General features: G+C 46.3%; 1 protein-coding gene across 1 annotated transcript in view; it reads right to left on the bottom strand.

Moving 5' to 3' along the window:
• Window positions 1–4,280, bottom strand: part of pltp (phospholipid transfer protein) — a 52,070-nt gene extending 47,790 nt beyond the window's left edge. Inside the window, exon 1 of the mRNA XM_055652083.1 lies at window positions 4,157–4,280. The gene's annotated coding sequence lies outside the window, so the exon portion shown is untranslated. The remainder of the gene's footprint in view (window positions 1–4,156) is intronic.
• Between the last annotated feature and the right edge of the window lie 13,350 nt (window positions 4,281–17,630).

Consider the following 17,630-nt stretch of genomic DNA (forward strand, 5'->3'; position numbering starts at 1 on the left):
TATGCAGTAACACTGAAATAGTGGGTAACTATTTCACTGAACAGAAATACTGTTTTGCCACCATTGGATGATTTTTTATTGTTGCTAGGATACATACTTTCAACTGAGAAGAGATGGTTCAATGGCTCCTCAAAGTGAGGGCGACCCATGACTAGATCAAAGACCCATCGTTGCTGGGGATTGTGTTTGTTACTTTTGAGGTGCAGTCTTACCATTATGATCTTATATAAGATCACCCCATTGTAGGGTAGTTTCACCTTCCAGGGATACATTTCTACACTAGCTGAGATGTAGAATACAGTTGTTCCCTCATTGGAAGTACAGTTTTAATGATACAGCTTATTTGTCAGTTTCAATATTCTCCCAATCTTTGGGCTTACGGCTCGATTTGAAAATGTTTTAGAAACGTAGAAAAAGCAACAGAAGTAGGTAACCTGGCTCAACCATCCAGCATGCTCGTAGACTTCAGTACCCTGTTCCCTCTTTACCGCCAAATCCCCCGATCCCTTTAGACACCACTGCCTATTCTAGTTGAGGATTTCACACGTTCATCTGTATTAGCTGCACCTCATCATGCACTAGTGGTGCAACGATTGTACCACAGCCTCACTGCTCCCGCAACTCTGGTTCAGTCCTGACCTCTAGTGTTGTCTGTGTGGAGTTAAGGGCCTGTCCCGCTTGGTCGTCATTTGCACGTCACGCAGATGGCGTGTGAAGATTTTGTACATCACAAAATCTTGGGATGCTGCGCACAACCGCGAGTCGCTGCCTATGTCACCACGCACCATGCGCGCATCACGTGCGTGTCACGACGCGCCTCATGCATCATGACGCGTAAATGATGTCGCATAAATGACGGCCACGTGGGACAGTCCCTTTAGCATTTTCCCCTTGTGATCTTGTGGGCTTCCTCGGTGCTCTAGTTTTCTTCCACATCCCAAAGTATACAGAACATTAGGTTAAATAACTACCGTACATTGCCCCTCTCTTTCTTCAGTTTCAGTTTAGATTATTGTCACTCGTGTCGAGGTAGAGTGAAAAGCTTTTGTTGCGTGCTAACCAGTCAGCAGAAAGACAATACATGATTACAATCGATCCGTTTACAGTGTACAGATACATGATAAGAGAATAATGTTGAGTGCAATGTAAAGCCAGCAAAGTCTGATCAAGGATAGTCCGAGGGTCACCAAAGAGGTAGATAGTAGTTCAGTTTTGCTTTTTGGTTGTGGTAGGATGATTCAGTTGTCTGATAAAAGCTGGGAAGAAACTGCTGTTATCAGCAACTGAATCATCCCACCACAACCAGAGAGCAATGCTGAACTGTTATCGATCTCTTGGTTCAATTGCAGTGGTGATGGCAGGTAAGCTGGTACAATGGGCCTCCTGCAGCATGAGGAAAGTTAGGGAAACTGCTCGTGTTCATGTTCCAGGGTACCTAGAGTGCAGGTATGTAGTTCCTTGAAAGTGCGGTCATGGGTAGATAGGGCGGTCAAAGATGGCTTTCGGCACATTGGCCTTCATCAGTCAGAGCATTGAGTAGAGACGTTGGGAGAACATGTTGCTGTTGTGTGGCCTGACTTTGGTGTGGCCACTTTAGTTCAGTTTTGGTCACCTTGTTATAGGAAAGCTGTTGTTAAGCTGGAAAGGGAGCTGAGAAGATTGACCAGGATGTTGCCAGGTCTTAAGGGCCTGAGCTATAGGGGGAGGTTGAGCAGGCTAGGACTTTATTCCTTGGAGTGCAGGAGGAGGAGGGGTGATCTTCTTAAGGTGTATATGATCATGAGAGAAATAGTTAGGGTAAATGCACAGTTTTTTACCCAGAATAGGCGAATCGAGAACCAGAACGCATAGGTTTAAGGTGAGAGGAGAAAGATTTAATAGGAAACTGAGGGGTAACTTTCTTTATTCACAGAGTGCTAGGTCTATGGAACAAGCTGCCAGAAGAGGTAGTTGAGGTACTATCATGATGTTTAAAAGAACATTTGGACAGGTTCATGGATAGGATAGGTTTAGAGGGATATGGGCCAAACACTGGCTGGTGGGACTAGTGTTGGTCGGCGTGGGCAAGTTGGGCCGAAAAGTCTGTTTCCAAGCTGTATGACTCAATGGCTCTATCTATGACTGTATGCATGGGTAAGTAGTACAATATGGGGTGGGGATGGCTGGGGAATTGACAGAAATACAGGGAGAATAAAATCGGATTAGTGAGGTATAGTTCTTTTAAGACTAAGAAATAGTCTCACATTACTGGGGTCTTATACCATTCTGCTGTTACTGTGGGACAGCTCTTTCATTTGTGGTGTACAGTGTTATAGTTGCTGAGTTTTGATTTGATATTGTCAATTCATTCCTTTAGTTAGGTACTGTTCTATTTTTCTACCTTTCCTGGAGTCCATTCCTATGTTTTTGGTGGTCCACTCCACGTTACTGAGACAATCTTCCACTTCAGCTTGGCATGACACCTCTGCAATGTTGAGTCAGTATCACCACGGCTGACGGTCACTTCTTCATTGATTCTTAAAACGCCTGTGTTAGAAATTTGTGAAATGGTGCTCAGCAGTGAGGGAGAGTGAAAGGTGGGTGAATCTGCTGGGATATCTGGATATGGTGAGCCTGCAGCATTGCCAGAGGATGAGAAGCTTAAGGGTTGCTGCCTGCCCTGAAGTCTGTCAGCATTATGCAGCTTAGATCCAGGCATGAACTGCTTGAAAACGAGGGTGGGGAAGAAAGCAGCAATTTTCTACCATCTCAGCAGGAACAAATCACCTCCCATTTAGTTTTATTTTAGTTTCAGAGATACAGCATGGAAACAGGCCCTTTGGCCCACCGAGTCCGCACCAACCAGCAATCCTCACACAACTATCCTACCCTTATACCAAGCCAATTGACGTACAAACCTGTACATCTTTGGAATGTGGGTGGAAACCAAAGATCTCGGAGAAAACCCACGGGGTCACGGGGAGAACATACCAACTCTGTATAGACAGTACCCATAGTCGGGATCGAACCCGGGTCTCCGGCGCTGCGACACCGTGACGCCCATTAGATTCTTATCCACACGTGCTACTCCATATTGAACTAATCAATCCCTTCATAAATAAGCATCAGACAGAAACTATTTAATTTTGAACTACTTCCCTCTCTGCAGATAAATATTGAATGAAACTAAATCAAGTTTCAAAATCGATAGAGTGTATGCACAGACATTTTATTTCCAAGGCAGCTTTTTTCTACTTGTAAATTTCCAAAATAACTTTTGAGTGGTTCTCTGGTTCCCAGTTGAAATGGCATTTTAAACCAAATCAGCCCCCGTAATACAAGTAGTATTCACCAATTCATCATTCACGTTATATCCAGGTGGCGCTACGGAATCACGCTCATGTCCCCTTCATACTTTCAGTCCTGACGCAGGGTCTCGAGCTGAAACGTCGCTATTAGCTCCACTGATGCTGTCTGACCCTCGAGTTCTTCCGGCAGCTTGTTCTTTGCTCCAGATCCCAGTATCTGCAGTCTCTTGTGTCTACGCAGGCTTTCTTCCTTTCTCCAATGTTTACAACCATTTAATCTCACAATGTAAAATGGAAGCAGCAGGTAGGTTTTTGATAACACTATTATATTTATCCATGTTGCTGTCTGCAGGGTCATACATCCTTGGCAAGTGGTGTCAATGCAGGAGGGCTGGAGGCACTGAGCTAAGAGCAGCCCTGGTCTGATCGAATGAATGAATGTGGTCAGGTGGCTAAACAGTCTCTTCCTGTTCCCAATTGTGAATGTGTCCCTGATTCAGAAGGCGTGAGGTCTGATCCCATCTCTTTGAGTGAAGAACCTCAAACTATGAGTCCAGTGCACCATTGACAGTATGCTGTGCCATTGAAGGCGCAGTCATATGGTCAGGATGTCAAACTGAGACAGTCTGTTCTCTTTGGTGGGCAAAAGATTTATTTATCAGAAGAGCAGGGAGGTTATTCTGGTGCCCTGTACACTATTTGCCCTTCATTCAGTATAAAAGAAAACAAAATCCGATCAATGGAACTGCTTGTGGGGGTAATCCATTTGTTGTACACCTGCTTCAAGTAATCCCAAAAGGGATGTAAATAATGCAACATAAATGCAAGACTTTCTTTTTAATCATCCACTTAAGAGAATTTGTCCTTACCTCTTCCTTCCTGCTTTCTTCAGCCGGTTATCTTGAACAGATGTGATCCTGGTACTGCTCTCCCACCAGGAAGTCTGTGGAATACTATTTGAAAGACATAAAGTGCACAAGCAGCCAGCTGTTCCCTTACAACATCCACACTCTCTCTGCTTATCTAAGCTGAGCTGTGCTCAGTATGAATTGTGATTAGTGCCCGGGAGTGAAGATTCTTGATGTTATTTAAAGCCAAGAACCCAGCCCAGTTTTTACTAGTTGGCATATACACAGTTCTATATATGTATAATTGTAGCTCTCAGTAAGAGACTGGCCTTTAGATCTTCCTACATTGCCTATATCCTGTGCAAAGTTGACCTGAGGATACTCACTGCCAATGCACCCACTCAACATACTTCAGTTGTCTGCTTCCAATTTATTTAATGGTTCGTGATTGTGCTGTGTTTTAGGAATAATGACCAGAATCAGCTTTGAGCATATCTGGGACCTGGGCGTTGCTGCCAGCACTTACTGCCTATCCCTACTTAGCCTAGAGAAGGTGATGGTGAGTTGTAGTCCTGAACCTCTGCAGTCCTTTTGGTGAAAGTACTTACTTCCACAGTGCTGTTAGGAGGAGAGTTTCAGGATTTAGGTTAGGATACTAGGGTGGCGTGATCAAGAGTGGCAGCCTCACCAGCAGCTGTCTGTCCTTTCACCCTTTTTGTTATTTATGTGTGTCTAAAAGTATGTTTTTAAAGGTTTCTTAGTCTTTTTTATGTGTGGGGGGTGAGGGGGGTGGGGGTGGGGGGGTGGGGGGGGGGGGGGGGGGGGGGGGGAATAGGGGGAAACCGTTTTTCAGTCACTTACCTGGACGGAGATGCGTCTTTTGTCTGATTTGCATCTTTGCTCCCCCTCGCGGCCTACCAACTGGATTGGCGCGGCCTCTCCTGGAGACCGGCCAGAGCTTCAGCAGCGGCAAAGCACTGAATTCCATCGCGGAGCGGGGATCGCCTGTGTTGGAGCTCTGGAGTGTTGGGCCTGCTGATTAACACCGTGGAGCTGTGGTTTGTGGAGCTACTAGCCGCGGGCGGCGCTGACTTTAACATCACGGAGTCCTGGGTTCTTTTGCCGAGGGTCGCCAGTGTTGAAGCTCCGCCCAGCTCGGCCTGTGGATTTGGAAGCCGTGGTCTCTGGTAAGAAGTGGCCAATTCGGAAACTCCAAGCCGCTGAGTGTGTTCTTCCATTCCGACGCCGGAGCTCCGATCATCCCGGCGGGAGGGCCTGAACATCGGGCCGCCGTAGCGGCGACTGCGGAGGGTTCAAAGGCCCTGAACACGGGTGAACAAAGAGGAAGATGACTGAACTTTATTGCCTTCCCTCACAGTGGGAAACGTTGATTCCACTGTGTGGAGATATTCATGTACAAATTCTATCATGTATTGTGTTCTTTTTATTCGTATGGCTTTATGGTAACTCAAATCTCACTGTACCAAGTGGTTCATGTGACAATGAATGTAAGTTGAACTTGATTTAAAGAACCCTTCAGGGTGAGCAGTTCCAAGACAAATGGTTTCCACTAAAACTGTTTATGAGAGAATAGAGCCTATTTCCCATCCCACTGCGTTTCTCATCAAATCCTGATTCGAGTAATATTTCATTTTTATACTTTTTTCCAAAGCAAATAACCCTGCATTCTGCATATTACAATCCAACTGCCATTTTTGACCACTTAATTTGCTACAATACCATATTCTCCTTTTTCTATAGAGATGCTGTCTGACCCGTTGAGTTACTCCAGTACTTTGTATCTATCCCATCCACAGCATCCTGATTTGGAAACATACCATTGCTTCTTCAACACTCCTGGGTCTAACTCGTGTTGTGGGAGGATCTTCAACATGACTGCAGTGAATCAAGATGCCTGCTCACCATCACCTCAAGGAGAATAATGGATGGGCATTAAATGCTGGTCTTGTTGGTGATGCCCAGAGTTCCCAGAACTGTTCATGGCCAGTCACATCAAATCATTCCCCTTCCACTCTTCAGTACAAATTGGGGCCTTCCCCTTCCAGGCTTCAGTACAGGCTGGACCCTATCCTGCACTCCAGTACAACTGTGGGCCCTCCCCTCCCACATCAGTACAACTCTGGGTCCTTCTCCTCTCGTGAGGTCCTGTACAACTCTGGGCCCCTCTTCTCTCATGCTCCAGTACTATTCAGGGCCCCTACCTTCCTAGAGGTACCACATCTTTAGTTTAGTTTATTATTATCACGTGTACTGAGGTATAGTGTCAAGTTTTTTTGTTGTGTGCTGCTATCCAGCCAAAGAAAAGTCTGTATACGATCGCAATCAAATGGTCCACAGAGTACAGATAAAGAATAAAGAGTAAAACATTTAGTGCAAGATAAAGTCCGATTGAAGATAGTTCAAGGTTTCTAATGAGGTAGACGGGAGGTCAGTGACCCACTCCAGTTGGTGAGAGGACGGTTCAGTTGACTTATAAAAGCTGGGAAGAAACAATCCCAGAATCTGCAGGTATGCATTTTCAAACTTCTGTACCTCTTGCCTGATGGGAGAGGGAGAAGAGGGAGTGACCGGGTTGACACTGGTCCTTGATGATGCTGGTGGCCTTGCTGAAGCAGTGCGAAATAAAGATGGGGTCAATGTAGGTTAGTTTGCATTCTGGTTTGGGCTATGTCCACAACTCTCTGTAATTTCTTGCAGTCTTGGATGGAGTTCCCAACCCATGCAGTGATGCATCACAACAAATTGTTTTCTGCAGTGCATCTGTAGAAGTTGGTGAGGGTTGCTGTGGGCATGGTAAACTTGGGTTTTGGAATAGGTTTTGAGCCAGAGCCTGGTAACACTGAGATAAAAGGCACAAAAGAAACGGCAAACTGTTTCTCACAAAAGAAGAAGCACAGACTTTAGTTTACTGGCTCAAACAAATAGTGTTAAATGGACCCAGCTAAGCTATAGATATTTCAATCACTGCCATCTTTCGTCTGTCTATCCATAACTAAAGCTCTGATCTTGTTATTTTCCGGTTTGCACGGTCATTCTATTTGCGCAAAAAACGGTACGTGAACGCGCTACGATTTTTCGCCAGCTTATTCACCGTTCTCCTGTGCTGCGATTGCACCAAGTTTCGTTACGATCGGTGGTCTAATGTAATAGTTCGCGAGGTTTAAAAATCTTAAAAACCACACGTGCGCAGATCGATCTCCTCTCCTGCCGTTCAGCGCCACGTGGATTGGTCTCTCCACCCCGCCCACACAACCCTACCCCAGCACTACCCTCCCCCACAGGCCCCCAACAGGCCCTGCCTAAAGCCGTCCTACCCTCCTTGGCTGCAGGATGCTGCCGGCTGAAGCCGTCCCCGTTGTCCAGCTACCGAATAATCCTGCCGGCCCCCGCCTTAAGCAGTCCCCGACACCAGCTGTAGGACGCTTCCCCTTCCCACCAGCCCCCGCCTAAATCCGTCCCCCTCCCCCGGCTGCAGGACCCTCCCCGCCGGCCCCCGCCTGAAGCCGTCCCTGGCCGCTGAACACAAGAGACGCAACAAAAAAGAATGGACTGAATAAATCTCATCTTTAACGTTATTCACATTTTAAGCTTTAATAAATCCCTTTTCCACTTGCCATGCCAGTCAACTGCACCTGCGCAGTAATATCTGTATGTTCTATGTCACAATGGGAACCCAATGGGCAGGAATGGCTGCGCCGCCAGAGAGCTGCAAAGAGTGGATGGGGAAGGGGGGGTTTGAAGGGCGGGAAAGGCAAGGGGCAGAGTGGGGGGTGGGGTGAGGGAGGAGGGGGGTGAGGGGAGGAGGGGGATGAGGGGAGGAGGGGGGATGAGGGGAGGAGGGGGAAATCGGGCGTCACAATGGGAACCCGTCAGCCGCGCTTGCGCAGTTAAGGGCTATGGGTGAGTGGTGGAATATTGTATTGGAGGGACAGGTTGTGTTGGGGGAATGGGTGAGTGGTGGAATACGGCTTTGGGGAATGGGTTTCGTTCGGGGACCAGGCCTCCAGTGTGACTGGGACCCAACGGTTCCCACTTAGTCTAGTACTTTGTACCCACCAGTCACAGGAACAGCATAGTGCTGCCCAGAGTTGAAATGTCTTCAATGATTAAAGGCTTCCTGAGTGTGTGCGAGTCAGGAGTTTCACACTGAAGTATATAGAACATACAACAATAAAGGAATATGCCCTCCGACCCTAACTAGCTGGAGTTTAGAAAGATGAGGGGGACCTCATTGAAACTTACAGAATATTGAAAGGCCTGGATAGAGTGGCTATAGAGAGGGTGTTTCCACCAATGGGAATAGCCTCAGAATTAAAGAACGATTCTATAGGAAGGAAATGAGGAGGAATTTATTTAGTCAAGTGTGTGATGAATCTGTGGAATTCATTGCCACAGAAGGCAGAGGAGGCCAAGTCAATGGATTTTTTAAAGCTATAGATAGATAGATTCTTGATTAGTATGGATGTCAGAGGCAACGGGGAGAAGGCAGGAGGGAGAGATTGATCAGACATGATTGAATTGAGTTAACTTGATGGGCGGATTGCCTAATTCTACTCCTATCGCTTATGAATTTATGAAAATGATGTTAAGCTAATCTCCTCTGAATGTGATCCAAATTCCACCATTCCCTACATACCCATGTGCCTATCTAAAAGCTTCTTAAAGTCTCATATTTGTATCTGCTATACCTGGCAGTGGTCAATTTCTTACTCCCCCCCATTTCAGTAATTCTTGGAAATGTTTTGTTATTCTTGGAAATAGAGAAACAACATTAGAAGGAGCTCATCCAGGAATGTGAGTACGTCTCCCGCGGTTTCTGCAGCTGGCCTTTGCGATTAGCAAATCTTCCCTGTTCCCAGATGCTCATGGTGAAAGTCCCAATCCAGAGGATGGGTGAGAAAGAAAAACAAACAATGTCAAGCGAGTACAACATTCCCGTCAGAGTTCAGCAGGCTTCAGACCAATTCCAGCCACAGCTGCTGCCTGATCCACTGAGTTCCACCAGCGGGATATTTTGTTTTGCTCCTGATTCCAGTTCTGAAGTATTTTGTGTCAAAAGTGAATCAGCGTCACTAACCACTTTTATTTGCACCTGGAAAGCATTTAGAAACTTGATTACATTTGAATATCTTTACAACGGCACCGTTATTTCTTATTAGTTCTAAATATTAGATGAGTTTTAGTTGAAACAGCCAATTATTTATTTTCTTCGTAATCTAATTCGATTCAGAGATGCATGGTATATATTTTCTAGTTACTGTCTGAAAGATAATTGGGAGTGTGCTGTATTCGCCAAGTCCCCAGAGCCCGCTCCTTCATAGCGTCTCCCTCGGATGTCCAGCGGCCCAGAGCAGCCGGACAATCTCGCTGGAGTTGGATGGGCAGCAAGGACCTGCATTTACCGGCGATTCACCGCTGCGCACCCCCTATCTCCGAATTAGTTGCGTTTCCGCCGGTGGGTTGGTTGTGAGTTTCAGCTCGTAGTGAGCTCCAGCGAGTGCAGGCGTCGGGCGGCATTGCCACTCGGTGGCAGGCAGCCGCCACAACATGATCATTACAGAGGCTGGATATCCGAAACACAAAAAACAGGCAGCGTCAATAGGTTAACGTTGCATAGTGAAGACATATCGTCAGAACTGGGTAATGGGAATCAAGGTCGTTTTTACGATGAATAAAACGAAAGGAATATCTTTCAGAATGAGCAAAACGCAAAGTGCTGGAGTAACTCGGGAGGTCAGTCAGCATCTGTGGAGGGAATGGATAGGCGACGTTTCGGGTTGGGCTCTTCTTCAGACTGCAGAAGTCTAGAGTCTGAAGAAGGGTCCCAACCCGAAAAGTCGCTTATCCAGGGCTGCCAACATTGGGTGAGAGTTGGGAGTGAGACACTGCGAGAGACCAAGCCCGAGGGAGCATAGCGTCGGGGTGGGGGTGGTGGGAAGGGTGTCCCCCTCCCATTGGAATTGTGCGACATGGTGCATACTGCAGCGAGTCTTTTAACTTACACTTGAATACAATATATATGCTTTAAATTGGATTGGAGCGTTTTTGAAAGGGGGGAGGCTGTGCGAACACTGATCACTGGCCTTGGGGGTACCTGGTGAGGGAGTGGAGCAACTGAGTGGGGAGAGGGTGTGGAAGAAGGGGGTCCTCCCTCCAAGGGTAGAAACTTATTGAAATTTGATGTATTAAAATCATGTTTTAATGCCCTGTAGAAGTATGATTTCAATGTTTTTTGGATGAAGTATTTTTAAGAGGTAACTTTTTAAGGGGTAAGTTTATCCACACAAAGGGTGATGGGTGCATGGCACAAGCTGCCAGAGGAGGTAGTTGAGGCAGGGACTATCCCAATATTTAAGAAAAAGTTAGACTGATACATGGATAGGACAGGTTTGGAGGTATGGACCAAAAGCAGGTAGCGTAGCTGGGACATGTTGGCGGGTGTGGGTGGGCAAGTTGCGCCGAAGGGCCTGTTTTCACACTGTATCACTCTATGACTACATTATACCTCCACCATGCATGAATGCTTCAAAATCAAGTGATCGAGTTTTATTGCCATATACTCAAGCATAGAAACATAGAAAATAGGTGCAGGAATAGGCCATCGGCCCTTCGAGCCAGCACTGCCATTCAATATGATCATGGCTATTCATATAAAATCAGTACCTCTTTCCTGTTTGTTCCCCATATCCCTTGATGTCGTTAGCCCCAAGAACAAAATCTAACTCTCTCTTGAAAACATCCGGTGAATTGGCCTGCACTGCCTTCCGTGGCAGAGAATTCCACAGATTCACAACTCTCTGTGTGAAGAAAGTTTGTCCTCATCTCAGTCCTAACTGCCCCCCCCCCCCTTTATTCTTAAACTGTGACCCATGGTCCTGAACGCCCCCAACATCGGGAAAATTTTTCCTGCAGTTACAGTAAGTGAAAATCTAGCAGGCAAGCAGGATGCTTTCACCAACCACCCCCATTTGAAGTCCACTATCTTCCACTGTTTTTCTTGGTACTTACTTCCAGCAGCCACTGGTTGTCCTCCAGGATGCACTCTCTCTCCTCTCACCCCCCCCCCCTCTCTCCCCTCCATCTCTCTTTCCTCTCTGTCTCTCCTCTCACCCCTCTCTCTCCCCTTCCCTCTCTCTCTCTCCCCCTCTCTCTCTTCCCCCCTCTCTCCCCCCCCTCTCTTCTTCTCTCTCCCCCCCTCTCTCTCTTCTTCCCCCCCTCTCCCCCACCTCACCTCCCCCCTCTCTCTCGTCCCCTCTCCTCTCTCTCCCCTCCTTCCCTCTCTCCCCTAACTCTCTCCCCTCACTCTCTCTTCTCCCTCTCTCTCTTCCCCCTCTCTTTCTTCTCTCTCTCTCCTCCCTCCTCTCTCCCCCTCCCCCCCCTCTCTGCCTCTATCTCTGCCTCTCTCTATCTCTCTCTCTATCTCTGTCTCTCTCTCTCTCACCTCTCCCCCCCACCTCATCTCTCTTTCCTCATCTCTCCCCTCTCTCTTTCTCCTGTCTCTATCTCCTCTTTCTCTTCCCCCCCATCTCTCTCTTTCCCCCTCTCTCTCCCTCTTCCCCCCCTCTTTTTTTACCACTCCTCTCTCTCCCATTCTCTCCTACCCTCCCTCTCTACCTCTCTCTCTCTTCCCTCTTTCTTCCCTCTCTTTCCCCCCTCTCTTCCCACCTCACTCTGCCCCCACTCTCTCTCCCCTACCTCTTTCCCCCTCTCCCTCTTCTCTCTCTCCATTCATACCCCCCCCTCTCTCTCTCCCCCTGTCTCCTCCCCCCCCCTCTCTCTCCACCTCCCTTTGAGAGTCTGTCCCTTCGGCACAGACTCTCGCGGCAGCAGCGCTTCTGACGCCCCCGACGGCCCGGGACACTTGCACTGTCTGGAGCTGCAGCGAGCGACTCGTTAGCCGCGCAAATACTCGTCAGCCCCGCAAACTCACCAGCCCCGGCTCCCCGCATCTGTATCCGCCCGCTGCTTCCATCCCTCCCGCAGTCCCTGCTCTCCAACACCCTTGGACCATGTAGTTTATCCGAGTTTTGACATTTTTGTTGATCACAGAATTTCTCACCACAGAGCGAGAGTTTGCTTGAGGGCGTGATTCTCACGCTCAAAGCGTGAGAGTTGGCAGCCCTGCTTATCTATTCCTTCCACAGATGCTGCCTAACCCGCTGAGTTTCTCCAGTACTTCGTGTTTTGCAGCATCTGTCTCTCGTGTCCCTCTCTTTTCTGGTGAGCCAGGGCTACCTTGAGGGCCTGTTATAGTAATCCATTGACGAGAGCTATGCAATGGGGGCAGATAGCGAGTGAGAAGAGAGAAAGGCAAAAAGGCATTACATAGAAACATAGAAAATAGGTGCAGTAGTAGGCCATTCGACCCTTCAAGCCAGCACTGCCATTGAATATGTTCATGGCTGATCATCCAAAATCCGTACCCCTAAGAGCCTAAGAACAATGCAGGGCTGTAGAAAATCCCACGGTCAGATTCTGCCAATCCAGAGACGAAATGCCACAACAAATGCTTTGATTTATTTCTGGAACGTGAGCCTCACCGACAAAGCTAGAATTTATAATTTATCCCCAAGTTGCCTGTAAGTAAGTGGTGCTGGGTCACCTTGTTGCATTACTGCAGTCTTTTTGATGCAGTTACCCACCACTGCTTTTTGGGAATTGCAAAACTTAGACCGAATAATGATGAAGAACAGGTGAAATATTTCCGAAAGGACACTATTATAATAATAATAATATATTTTATTGTCATTGCACATAAGTGCAACGAGATTTGGGTATGTAGTTTACATCCGATGTCATAACTTAAATAACTAATACAATTTAGATTTAGATACCCCGAGAACATGGTTTATAAAAAGAACATTAAAACAGTAAAACAGTCAAAACAAACTAAAGTGCAGATGTGTCTGTGCGACGTGACTATCCAAGGGAGACAGTCCATGGGGATGGGGGGCACTCAGCAGGGCCGGTTCAGAGCTGCTATAGTTCTGGGAATGAAGCTGTTCCTGAGTCTGGAGGTGCGGGCGTAGAAGGAATTGTAACGTCTGCTGGAAGGAAGTAGTTCGAGCAGTCCATTACAAGGGTGTGAGGAGTCTTTATGGATGCTGACGGCCTTCCTGAGGCACCGTGTGTGGTAGATGCACTCCAAGGCTGGTAGCTGTGTCCCAATGATCTTCCGTGCTTGGTGGACGACGTGCTGAAGAGCTCTCCTCTCCGCCTCCGTGCAGCTGAGATACCACACAGAGAAGCCGTACGTTAGTATGCTCTCTGTCGTGCAGCGGTAGAAGGTTGTCAACAGCTGTTGGGGCAGACCAGTCTTTTTCAATGTTCTCAGGAAGAACAGTCGTTGCTATGCCTTTTTGACCAGCACAGCGGTGTTGGTGGACCATGTGCGGTCCTCTGAGATGGGAGTGCCCAGAAACTTAAAGCTGGACACTCTCTCCACACTGTCCCCGTAGATGGAGATTGGTGCGTATTCCCCATTCTGTGTCCTCCTGAAGTCGATAATCAGCTTTTTGGTCTTGGAAGTGTTTAATGACAAGTTGTTCACTCTATGTGGCTCGGGAAACCCACAGCTAGTGATATTAACAATGTACCTTTCCCCCATGTTCCTTTGATGTTGCAGCTATTCTGGAGACTTAGTTACAAGTGGGACATGACTGGAAATTCAATGTTCTAGGGTTTCGAGGTTTCAGGTGTGACAGAGAAGGAGGTAAAATAGATGGGGGAATTGCTTTACTAATCAGTGCAGCCACAGTGGCATTCAGGGTGGACATATCGGAGGATTGTCCATCAGGCAATATGGGTACAGCCCAAATATAAGACGGGTGCGATCACACTGATGGGATTGTTCTTTCGGCCTTCCAATAGCCAGCGGGAGATAGAGGTACAGATATGTGGGCAGATTACAGAAAGAAGCAAAAGCAACAGGGTTGCCATAGTGGGTATCTTTAACTTGCCCAATATTGACTGGGACTTACATAGTGGAAAAGACTAAGACAGGACAGACTTTCTGAGGTGTATCCTAAGGGTTTCCTAAAATGGAATGTGGATAGTCCAACTCGAGGGACCCTACTGGACCTGGTATTTGTGAAACAAGCCTGCCCAAGTAACTAGTGTGGGCAGGTGTTTTGAGGATAGTGATCACAACTGCATACATTGTAAGTTTGTATTGAATAGGGATAGGTCTGGACTTTGGAGGAGGAAATAATTTGGAGATTACAAGATTATTAAGCAGGAACTAAGGAGAGTAAATTGGGAGCAGTTGATATTGGGATCTGCTGATGTCCACATCTGACTTTTAAAGGCCAGTTAAGCAAAATTCAGGACTGGCATATTCCACTAAGGAGGATGGATATGGATGGCAAGGTAAGGGATCATTAGGTAACCAAATAAGTAAATTTGATCAAGAAGAGGAAGTGTATGTAGTTTTAAGAACATGAAAATTGACAAGACCTTTGTGAAATATAAAGCAAATGGGAAACAACTTAAGCGGGCAATTAGAAGGTTCAAACAAAGCCATGATATGTATTTGACGAGTTGGATTAAAGAAAAGCACAAGGGTTTTTATGTATACATTAAAAACAAGGGGGTAACCAGGGAGAATGTGGGGCCACTCAATACTAAAGGAGGGAATTTGTGTTTGGAGTCGGAGGATGTAGGCAAGATACTAAACAATGCATCTGTATTCACTAAGGAGAAGGACATAGAGGACAATGAGATCAGTGTGGAGAATTCTAATATGCAAGAAAAGTTTGAGATCAAGAAGGAGATCATTGAGCATTATATCTCAATGAGCATTAGAGTGGATAAATCCCCAGGGCGTGATGGGATCTATTCCAGGTTATTCAGAAAGGCAATAGAAGAAATTGCAGGAATCTTGACAAAGATCTTTTCATCTTCTCGAGCCATTCATGAGGTCCTGCTGGTCTAATTGGTAGCAAATGGTGTTCCTTTGTTTAAGAAGGGAAGTAGAGAAAATCTAGGACATTCCCAGTATTCCCATAGGGAAGCTAGTGGAGAGGATGTTTTTGGAATAGGATTTAATCCCATTTGGCAGAGAATGGGTTAATTAGGGACAGTCAGCATGGCTTTGTATGTTGCAGGTCACATCTTACTAACGATCAAATCTTTTCAGGAGGTGACAAAAATAATTGTAGGGTGGTGGATGGTGTTAGGGTATTAACTATTGGGCGAGGTTAAACAAACTTGGATTGCTTTCTCTGGAATGCTGGAGCTTGAGAGATCTATTTATGAGAGCATGGTTAGGATAGACAGTCAGAACCTTCATCCCAGGGTGGAAATGTTAAAGAGTAGAGGGCATAGCTTTACATAATGGGGCACATGTTAAAGATGTGTGTGGGTAGGTTTTTTTTTACACAGAGTGGTGGGTGCCTGGAACACACTGCCTAGGGTTGTGGCACAGACAGATATGATAGTGGAATTTAGGAGGCTTTTTGATAGGCACAAGGACGTGCAGGGAATGGAGGGATATGGATCAGGCAGATGCGATTTGGTTATCTTGGCATCATGTTTGCATTGTGGGCCGAAGAGGCTGTGTAGTACTGTTATTTGTTCTTTGTGATAGTGGTTGCAGGTTCAGGTGAAGCAGTTAGTGTAGCCTAAGCAAGTAACAGCAGTGCATTTGGTAAATGATACACTGCTGGAGTGGTGCATGGATGTGGACAAAATGAATGTTCATGGTCGGGGTAATATACCAGTCAAGCCAGTTGTTTTGTTCTGGTGTTGAAGTTCTTGTAAGTGCTTTTGGAACTAAGGTGACATCCAGAATTTGATGGTGTGCATTTTGGCAACGGCATTGCCATAGAATGGGGAGGGTAAAAGAGTTGATGAATATACGAGAGAAAATAGATTACAGAAAAGAACATGGGAAAATGGAACTGATGGGAGTGCTCTCAGACCACGTGTAGCAATGATGCGCCAAATGGCCTCCTCCTGTGATCTAAGAAAATATAAAATAAGATAATGTCAAGGTCATAAGGAATAGGAATAGAATTAGGCCATTCGACCCATCAAGTCTACTCAGCCATTACTGATCTTTCTGTCCCTCCTAACCCCATTCTCCTGCCTTCTCCCCATAACGTCTGGCACCTGTACTAATCAAGAATCAATCTATCTATCTAGCTCTGCTGTAAAAATATCCACTGACTTGGCCTCCACAACCTTCTGTGACAAAAAAATCCACAGGTTCACCATCCTCTAGGCTAAATAAATCTCTCCTCATCTCCTTCCTAAAAGAACATCCTTTAATTCTGAGGCTGTGACACCTATAGTCCTCGTCTCTTCCAGGAGTGGAAACATCCCCTCCACATCCACTCTATCCAATCCTTTCACTATTCTGTATGTTTCAATGAGGTCCCCCTCATTCTTCTAAACTCCATCGATTACAAGTCCAGTGCCGACAAACATTCATCATAGGTTAACCTACTCATTCCTGGGATCATTCTTGTGAACCTCCTCTGGATCCTCTCCAGAGCCAGCACATCCTTCCTCGGATATGGTGCCCAAAATTGCTCGCAATATTCTAAATGTGGTCTGACCAGCGCCTTATAGAGCCTCAGCAATACATTCCTGTTTTTGTATTCTAGCCCTCTTGAAATAAATGCTTGCATTGCATTTGCCTTCTTTACAACTGATTCGACTTGCAGATTAACTTTTTGGGAATCCTGAACCAGCACTTCCACGTCCCTTTGCACCTCCGATTTCTGGATTCTCATCCCAGTTAGAAAAAAGTATTACTTTATTCCTGCTACCGAAATGCATGACTCCACACTTTGCTACGCTATATTCCATCTCCCACTTCTCTGCCCACTCTCCCAATCTGTCCAAGTCCTTCGGCAGAGCTCCTGCTTTTTCTACACCACCTGCACAGAAGGCAGTGGAGGCTACTTCACTGGATATTTTCAAGAGAGAGTTAGATTTAGCTTTTAGGGCTAAGGGAATTTTGCTTCTTTCTGTAATCTGTCCTCTTATCTCCCGCTGGCTATTGGAAGGCTGAAAGAACAATCCCATCAGTGTGATTGCACCTGTCTTATTATTGTCTGAGGGACAATCCTCCGATATGTCCACCCTGAATGCCACTGTGGCTGCACTAATTAGTAAAGCAACTCCACCATCTCTTTTATCTCCTTCTCTGTCACACCTGAAACCTCGAAACCCTAGAACATTGAATTGCCAGTCATGTCCCACTTGTAACTAAGTCTTCAGAATAGCTGCAACATCAAAGGAACACAGGGGAAAGGTACATTGTTAATATCACTAGCTGTGGGTTCCCCGAGCTGCATAATGTCCTCATTTGGAAATATTTCAGCTGTTCTTCATCATTATTTGGACTAAATTTTGTAATTCATAAAAAGCAGTGGTGGGTAACTGCATCAAAAAGACTGCAGTAATTCGAAGAGGTGACCCAGCACCACTTACTTAAAGGTAACTTGGGGATAAATTATAAATTCTA

Source organism: Leucoraja erinacea, chromosome 21, assembly GCF_028641065.1.
Source record: "Leucoraja erinacea ecotype New England chromosome 21, Leri_hhj_1, whole genome shotgun sequence".
Taxonomy (NCBI): Eukaryota; Metazoa; Chordata; class Chondrichthyes; order Rajiformes; family Rajidae; genus Leucoraja; species Leucoraja erinaceus.